Here is a 10064-nt window from a genome sequence, read left to right on the forward strand (position 1 = left end):
AGATAATCCTTGTTCCTGTGATTCTAGATAGAAAAAGGCATATAATTGTTTAATAAATCTAGGTGCCATGCCGACATCGTGTCTAGTGCATAGGAAGTTAGGTAACGTATGCCGGAAGTCGGTACGTCTCTATTATTTACATGTACATGTTTATCGTTACCCATGTTAGCGATTACACATTTAATATTTGATATTGTGACAAAAATAAGCACAAAGTTATATTTCCTTTCCATTTATTCTCACTTACACACAATATACATTAATTAAGCTTTCGTGTACTAATTATTGACGGATATACTTTAGTACATGAATGAGTAGGGAAAATATAAACTACTTGACCATGTACACTATTATGCACATAACGCATTAATACACCGGTAGGTAGTGTTAGTAATAGTAAATGGACCAACTACAACTGTTTCATCCAGGTGTACACTGCTAGTGAGTTAGTGCATTCTTACAGGTGTTTTACATTGTCAGTTACTAAGGTAGAGACACTGCTAGTGAGTCAGTGCATTCTTACAGGTGTTTTAAATTGTCAGTACTAAGGTAGGGACACTGCTAGTGAGTTAGTGCATTCTTACAGGTGTTATAAATTGTCAGTACTAAGGTAGGGACACTGCTAGTGAGTTAGTGCATTCTTACAGGTGTTATAAATTGTCAGTTACTAAGGTAGAGACACTGCTAGTGAGTTAGTGCATTCTTACAGGTGTTTTAAATTGTCAGTACTAAGGTAGAGACACTGCTAGTTGGTGCATTCTTACAGGTGTTTTAAATTGTCAGTACTAAGGTAGAGACAAAAACTCATCAAAGATACCAGGCATGCAATTTTGTACACCAGACGCCAGAGTTTCGTCTACAAAAATGACGTTCGAATATAAAAACAATAGCATGTCGTAAAATCTTTATCATGTTAACTGTAGTGATCTTGTCATGATTTTGGTGCAGCGAATCATGACTTTATTAATTGATTTCCCGAGTTATTGCCTCAGTTCTTATCAAATTATCGAGTAACACAGGCACTTGTCTCTGAAAAAAATATATTCTATATACCTAAATATAACATTTATATAAAATTATATAGGAATTTTTTTCAAAGACAAGTGCTTGCGAGTAAAACGAAAAGAAAATGTCTGAATCGAAGGTTTTAAATTGGAATTGTCGTTGTAGAAGATCAACGCTATTAACGTGATATATCGAAAATTGGTTGGCTTAGTAACGGGATTGACATAGCTTCAGTTAAGGATTGTGTACCATTTTGTTGTTTCAATGCTGAAAATTCACACCCTTTTCCTTGTTATCTTATATTTGACAATTTGGTACTTAATCTTTTGAGGATTGTTGCATACAATGTTACCAATGATTTCCCTGAAACAAGTTTTGATGGATAGATATTAGTCATACACAAGTACGATTATGGACCTATTCAAGTATACCTTCTAGGATGCCAAATTGGCCAATCGTTAAAGTAACTTTTTAAACGATTTGGCGTGCGCAACTGATAAACCATATAAACAACATTCTTACTTATAATGAGTATTTAAGACCAAATAACTATCAAATATGTAACTGGCAATGCATAACTCCTTTGTACGGTGAAAGGGGTCAATGAAAAAAGAAAACATTTCACCCAAAAATATTTCTCTGTCTATCGAATATGGAATCTGCCGCGGAATTACAAACATCGTAAGCGAGATCAACAATCGATTCTTCTGGGGAAAAAAGACGTATAAACTAATATAACAACAACGGGCAACTAACTTGGTAAAGGCAAAAACTGAAGTGGATTAATCAGTTGTACTAGTGTGCACACCTCCCCTTTTGGCTAGCTGGACCATATGCTGTAAAAGTATACACACGTCATTAAAGACATAAACAGTACAACTAACGTTGAACAAAAATTCATGCATCTTTGTACCACGTTTTCCACAACATAGATATTGGATTGTGAATGTTAAGATAAAAAAATATTTCGATTAATGTGATTAAAATAGATGAGATTCTTTTTCATAATAGATTGATTTCATGTTATAATTACTTGGGAACAGATTCAGTTGTCACATTTCAACTTGCAATTACCTTGATTAGCATATTGTTTTTTACAATACAAGATATTGTCGGTATGAAAAAGTTCCATTTTTAAGTCAACATTTGATGACATATGAAACAATGCGTCGGTTGAACATGGAATTTTACCCGGTCATTATAATTATATTGTTTTTTTCATGGTGTTCTTCAATTAGACGTTTTGCTAAAAACAACAACATTTTGGATGGAAAATATGAAGTGACTGATTCGCTTGAGACAATAAAGACAAGATCTGTAATAGAATGCCATTCTAAATGTGCGTCTAATGATGACTGTTTTTCATTCTTTTATAATTCTATAATTCAACAATGTATTTTACATCGTGACTCTTTCATATATTCAACACCGTCAGAAAAGGGAATAGGATGGAAATGTTACTCCCTAAAAGAAGGTAGGTTTCAGTGCATGAATATTAAATCACAATTATTTGAGGAGGATAATGCATATAGTCACCCCCAAAAAGCTGCCAGTATAATAACCCAATAAGCGCGGGATTTTTGTTGAATTTTTGAGAAATTAAGGAGAAAACTTGGCATTACATATATATATTTAATACTGGTTCTCTGTAACTATTTAAACTCTTACATAGGGAGTGTGGCACGCATGGTCATGGATTTTCTTCAAACTTCACACACTTACTAGTCTTGATGAAACAAACAAAAAATGGCAAAAATTTGGTTGCTAAGCATATCGGTTGCTATGGCAACCGATGACCAGTTTTACCTCATCTGGATATCTATGATTTTAAGCTGAAAAAGGCTATTTTCGACATAATTTTTCATAATATAAAATAAAGAGAAAGAATATTTTTTTATGATTTTATCAAATATATGCATTTTATTTATGTAATTTAATAACTGATATTTTCTTATACATTTTCAATCATAATCACATATACCCCCCTTTTTATGTGGTTTGCATTAGGTAAAAAATACCCTTTTGAGGTCATTTTTGAATGCTCACCATAATTTTTTGCGGACACCTGAGTTAAAGTCAACCATTAATTCATAAATACCATAGACTTATTTTATCAATGATGCGAAAAAGTAATGGGGAATTATGTCTCATTATTTTGTTACCATGGATACAAAATGCTTAGTTTTCATTTTGCAACTTTCTCTGGAAAAGTTGACGGCATACATTTTTTTTCTTCTGTTTTCATGCTTTTCAATGTTTTATGTCTGTCGTTGACTTATGATTATAGTGTTAAATGTTCCCCGGATTAAAAGTAAGGTCTGACACATATTTCAATGAGACAGCAACTTAATAACAACAACTCAACAAAATTATTTTATCAATGATGCGAAAAAGTAATGGGGAATTATGTCTCATTATTTTGTTACCATGGATACAAAATGCTTAGTTTTCATTTTTTCAGAAAAAAAAAATTTGAAAATTTTGAAAAAAATGTTTTAAAACCTAATTCTGCAGTCAGAAAAAATAAACAAATATACAATATGTAGAAATTATTGTAATCATAAAAATTTTAAACATATTCATACATATTACACAATGATCATTTTTTAGAAATTAATTTCACATGTTTCTAGGTAGATTCCCCATAACTTTTTTGATTTTTGATAAAAACAAGACTGAAATTAATTGTTTTTGTGTTTCTTTTTAATAGATGTAGCTGCATAATTTCACAACACTACAACAAATATTGTATTTTTCTCAAAAATCCCAACTTTCTCCGCTGTTACTATGGTAACCAACCAATATATATATCGGTTGGAATTATTTTTCTGACTAGGCTAATAGGATCTACATATCAGCCAATTTTCAGAAAGATCGGTGACTATGTGTGCCGAAAAAGTTTAAGTTGTTACAAAGAATGAGTATTAATACTTTTCTTTTCGTCGTCTTCTGTATTTTTGCCAATTGAGACGTTTTTAGTTTAACTCGACACATAAATGAATGTTCCCTTAGTATCTCCCGCATCTTATTTTAATAAAATCGTCCCCTTTTTCACGATTTGAATTTTATAGTTGAATTTAAACTTACGTTGCAACTTTCTCTGGAAAAGTTGACGGCATACATTTTTTTTTCTTCTGTTTTCATGTTTTTCAATGTTTTATGTCTGTCGTTGACTTATGATTATAGTGTTAAATGTTCCCCGGATTAAAAGTAAGGTCTGACATATATTTCAATGAGACAGCAACTTAATAACAACAACTCAACAAAAGGCATTACGAGGATAACTTATGGTCTTCAATTATAGAGGCTAAGATATATAAAAAATATCTTATAATCACACTGAGCCTACAAAACTTATAAATATATTTGATAGTTGTTATCAAAGATTTGTAAACGACATCAAATCCCACCAAAAGACAAAACTTGGCTTAGTCATTGAATATAGACAACCAAAACATCATCAACAAGATCAAATAAGCCTATAATCTTAGAACACCAGTATGTATGCGAGTGTGTGAGTGTGTGTGCTATCACAAGCGGTCCAGTAACATTGACAACAAAAAAAACAACATATACAAACTACAACTACTAATTGTATAAAACAAAGATAACATATAATTTATCAAAACATCCATCGACAAGATTACAGAACTAGGACAGGCAAATGAACATGTGACAAGATTACAGAACTAGGACAGGCAAATGAACATGTGACAAGATTACAGAACTAGGACATACACATGAAGATGTGGCGAGACATCTCGATATCTCAATCTGTTATCAGTTGCATGAGAAGTTTTATATTGAAGAACATCCAATAAAAAAATCAGTATAGGAAAAGGCGCTTAACCCTATGATAACGGTAATTGGTATATGCCATGCTTCTTATTGCAAACGATAGGACTTCCATCACTCTGTTAAACTTCCTTCCTGGATGTTGATGTTCCGTTAGCTTTCTCTTAGAAGTTTATATTTCTCAGTCGATATATGATGAAGTAATGTTTCTATATTTTTCTGCATTGAAATTGTGTAAAAACAAAAAATGTGAATTGAAAGGGATCGTGTCTTCCTGTATTGTTGTCTGATGTTGCTGTCTGAATCTAATCGGAAATACATCTATCTATATCTTCATAATCTAGTTTGGCAGGATCTCGGTAAGTTATTTACACTGAGGTTGCTTTCAGTTACTGCAAAAAAAAATTGATACCATATCGTGTATCGTTGTTTCCGGTTGCATTTGGGTAATTGTAATCTATTTTACCTTTGTTAAAGAGAAAATATAGAAATAAGAAGATGTGGTATGATTGCCAGTGAGACCAACATCCACCATGGACCAAATCAGGTACATGTAAGCAACTGTAGGTCACCATACGGCTTTCATCGACGTGCAAAACCAATGCCATATAGGTAGGCCCAGACATGACAAAATTTAAATCAAACCGTGAAAACCAACAGCCTGGCTAGATATGATATAATGGAGAGTGCGACCAACGACAACCACCGAATTACAAGCTCCTGGCTTGGGACAGGCCTATTCAGAATATAGCGGTGTTAACATCCTTTTCCTGCACTTTATTTTATTATATGGTATCATAGATAGTCATTATACATCTATGACAATAATTTTCTAATGCACTTTTTCTTTATTTCACTTATCGAAATTAAAATGGAGAAGGGTTGAGATACAGAAATAACAGTCAACCCCCGCTACATGCCTGTACAAAGTCAAGGATCGTCTTTTGATCAAACTTAATATGTTTTTGTATTTGGGGAATTCGGTGCTGATGGCATCTTTTTGATGGTTCCTGTTAAAAAAGGAAAACAACACTTTCCGAAGCACTTTTCTGGATTTACCTTCACCAGGAACGCTCAAAGCCAAATTATTGAAAGCCAAGGATGTATAAAAACCGAAATAGTTGAAGAGCTATATAACCAAAATGAACATTAAAATTAATAGCCAAATCCATCTAAGGTCAACTATGCCCGAGGGAATTATTCCAATATTTTCCAGTTCCTAATTAGTATCTTTGATTGATTTGTTTCTAGACTAGAGTGTTAAGAAATGCAATCAATGAGTAATCAAACATTAAGAATTCCAGTCCTTTACAATTCAAAGCTGTGACATAACAAGAAACAACACTTTACGCAAAAATCGGGTGCAATATTTCATGTTTTCGAGCAGGAGATCTAGTAACCACGCCTGCTTAATTTGTTATTTGTGTGTGCAAAGATACTAAATGGATATATGATTCTAACATAAATATTTCATTTTTCAAGGTAGTAGCCGGTGTCCTTCTGACAATGGATTCATGTATAACGGAATACTAGATTTATGTTTCAATTTGAACACACCTATGACAATTAACTATCCTGTCATCAAACAGTTCTGTGGTAACATGAACGCTGAACTGGTGCGAATAGATTCAGCAGAAAAACAACAATTTATAGAATTAATGACAGGTATAAAGTCAATGATTATAATTGTAGTCTGTTGACTGGAATGGATTGAATGAATTCGGTTTGAGCTTTTATTTTTGGTAAAGTCAGTCGATAGTTTTCTATGTAGCGTTATGTGGACTAATCTGTCTTTTCTTCGTCTTTCGTTTAATTTTTTGCCATGGCGTTGTCAGTTTCGGCTCGACTTGAATGTCACTTTAGTATCTTCTTTTTTTTTAACTTTACTAAAGAATCGTATATAAATTTTTGTTAGGTAATTTGTAAAATTTAATTATTATTTCACAAATGTTGCTATCATAGTCTGCTATGTTTTGTATTATGATGTACAGATCAGAAGACTTTACAATATCTGAAGATCTTAAACCACGAAAAACAAATTACTTTTAATTGAGGCACAGACATATGGTATCGGTCAACCTATTCGTGGTGGTAACAATACACCTTACGATGTGAATGTCAAATTCAGTCGTTCTTGCTTATAGTCCTGCTGGAGTGTTTCTGAATTCCGTAGATTATGAACTATCAGTGGTTGTCTTTTGTTGCTGTATATCATATTTGTTTTTCGTTTATTTTTTTGTACATAAATCAGGCAGTTAGCTTTCTCCTTTGAATTGTTTTATATATGTCATATCGGTGCCTTTTATAGCTAACTATATGATATGGGTTTGCTCATTGTTGAAGGCCGTACCGTGACCTATAGTAGATTTCTTCTACGTTATTTGATTCCTGGTAAAGAGTTGCCATCATACCGCATCTTCTTTTTTTATATGTATACACTTAAATTATTTACACAGATATGAAAGCTCAATGTTATTCGGAAAGGTTATGTTACTGCTGTAAATAGATAGTGGAGAATGGGAAACCCGAAATCGTCAAGTTTTTCATAAACCCTCAGTTTGAAGTCGCCTATCGGTGTCAATATCAAGAAAAAGATCCAGATATGAAACAGACCTTTTAGTTTCAATAGACTATTCAGAATATTAACTTCATATGTGCCACATGTTGAGCAGGACCTGCTTTCAAAAACTTTTTGCCTCGAGCATGCTTAAAGCCTGTTCAAGAATCAAGTGTTTTTGCACTGAAATCATACATTCAATATTTCGATGATTTTTTTTTTCAATTTTCCAGAAATAGAACCACGGAAAGAATTTGTATCCAAGGCACGGATAATTATCATACATTCAATATTTCGATGATTTTTTTTTCAATTTTCCAGAAAATAGAACCACGGAAAGAATTTGTATCCAAGGCACGGATAATTATCATACATTCAATATTTCGATGATTTTTATTTTCAATTTTCCAGAAAATAGAACCACGGAAAGAATTTGTATCCAAGGCACGGATAATTATACTTCGCCGATTTGGACGTTTGATGACGGAACGTTAATGACCTATTTTAACTGGGACTTGGCAAGATCACAACCAAATGGAAGACAAGGGAATATAGAAATGTATACTGCATACAAATGGCATGACCTAGAGGATGTATCCACTTCTCCTTGCATCCCCATCTGTGAACGACGATAAACTGGTCGTTAATATTACTATATATTCTACCACGGCATTCCGTTAGATACTACATTTTGTTGTACAATTCAGGAATATGACAGTTGTTCTTTCATTCGTTTGATGTGCTTGAGCTTTTAATTTTGCCATTTGACAAAGGACTATTCCATTTTGAAGTATTGCGGGTTGTTTTATATTGCCCTTTTTTATTTTATTATGTTTTATTATCAACTATACACATACGTAACATAGATGTCTATATTTTTATTCTTCTCTCTATTCGTGTAATCTGGTAATCTGGTGAAAGGAAAATAATATCGTATTGTATCTAACTCCATGTAGAATGTTATGACTTTTGTTTGCAATTTCTTGTTTTTGCTACTATCCTGACGTTTGCTAATTTTACATAAGGATATTAAAAAGTTATATTGTTTGATGCAAACTTTGTCTTTTAATGATAAGATTTATCAAGAAGTTTAATCTAATCCAAAATTCTCAATTTGGGTTTTTTTTCAATTTTAAATGGATATCGATATAATTTAAAACACCCACTTCTAAAGGTTTTACAACACAAAACATCAAGAAATTATAAATACTTCCAGGTAATCCATAAGGAGACTCATACTTAAGAGGGACAGTCGTGATCAGAAATATATATTTTGGGTCATTTTACTTACGTTTAGTGTTGTTGTACATTTTTCAGACGTATAAGTACGTCTGAAACAGTGACAACTCTACGACAGATTTTATCCATCAGATCACCAGTGATGGTGATACAAGGATGAAAACACATCCTGTATACATAATTCGTCTAAATAACAGCCCAACAATGTTAGATCTTTGTTCTTCCCTGGCTGGGATTCGAACTCATTCTACTGAGATATCGTGGCACCAAATACCCTGAACATATTTACATGACCATTGCAACATGTATACCATTCACATTATGTTTCTACTAACAATGGTGCGCACATGAATACAAAATGTACCAAATGAAGAAAGACGCATGCAGAATAACTATTCTTATGACTAAGACATAATCTTTCGATCAGTTTAATTGAGGTCTGGGGCTAGCATGTCAGTAACTGCTAGTAGTCCTTTGTTAATTTATGTTGATCATTGTCATTTTCCTTAGTTTCTTCTGTTACATATTCTAAAATCCCGCACCCGGAGATGGGCTTCAGCTAGCCCCTAAACAATAACCTATACTAGTTCAGCAAAATGGACGCCACGCTTTTTCCCCGACACATACAAAGGAACCAAAATTAAAAGAATGTACAACGCTAGAGTTTTAGATTTTACAACCTAAATTATATATTTCTGATCACGACTGTCCCTCTTAAGTATTTAATTAAAATCCGACTCAGAAACGGAAACTGAGTTTTACTGTGCGTATTGCTATGTGTTTGTTTATACCACATCTAGATGTATAGGGGAGGGTTGAGATCTCACAAAACATGTTTAACCCCGCTGAATTGTTGCCACTGTCCCAGTTCAGGAACCTCTAGCCTTTCTTAATTTTGGTTCTCTTTTATGTGTCGGAAAAAGTGTGGCGTCCATTTTGCTGAACTAGTATAGACTATTGTTAAGGGGCTAGCTGAAGCCCAACTCCGGGTGCGGATTTTTCTCGCTGCGTTAAAGACCCGATGTGGCCTTAGTCTGTTCTCTATTCTTTGATCGGTTTGTTGTCTCTTTGACACATTCCCTGTTTTTAATCTCTATCATATTACTTGTACAAATATTACCACGCTACAGATATAAAATTTTGTTCATATTTGTTTTTAGAAAAAACAAGCAGAAATCCTATTAGAATTATTTTCCTAACCGATTTTGCTTCTTCATTAGCATAGAAAGGGCTTAATCCTAGCCTTTCAGTAGTATTCAATTACTTTCAATCGGATTTGACTAATTGCAATATAAATCAGAAAATAGAAAAACTTAAATAGCTATTCTACTGTACTTCCCAATTAGTTTATTTTTCCCTGAACTTTTGAACTTATACTTCCCTCGGATTTCAAATGTTTGGCATTGAGCGTTCCTGATGAAGGTAAATCCAGAAAAGCGCTTCGGACGCATGAAACTATTAAACGTGT

This window comes from Mytilus californianus, unplaced genomic scaffold (assembly GCF_021869535.1).
Source record: "Mytilus californianus isolate M0D057914Y unplaced genomic scaffold, xbMytCali1.0.p SCAF_1, whole genome shotgun sequence".
In the NCBI taxonomy this organism is placed as follows: Eukaryota; Metazoa; Mollusca; class Bivalvia; order Mytilida; family Mytilidae; genus Mytilus; species Mytilus californianus.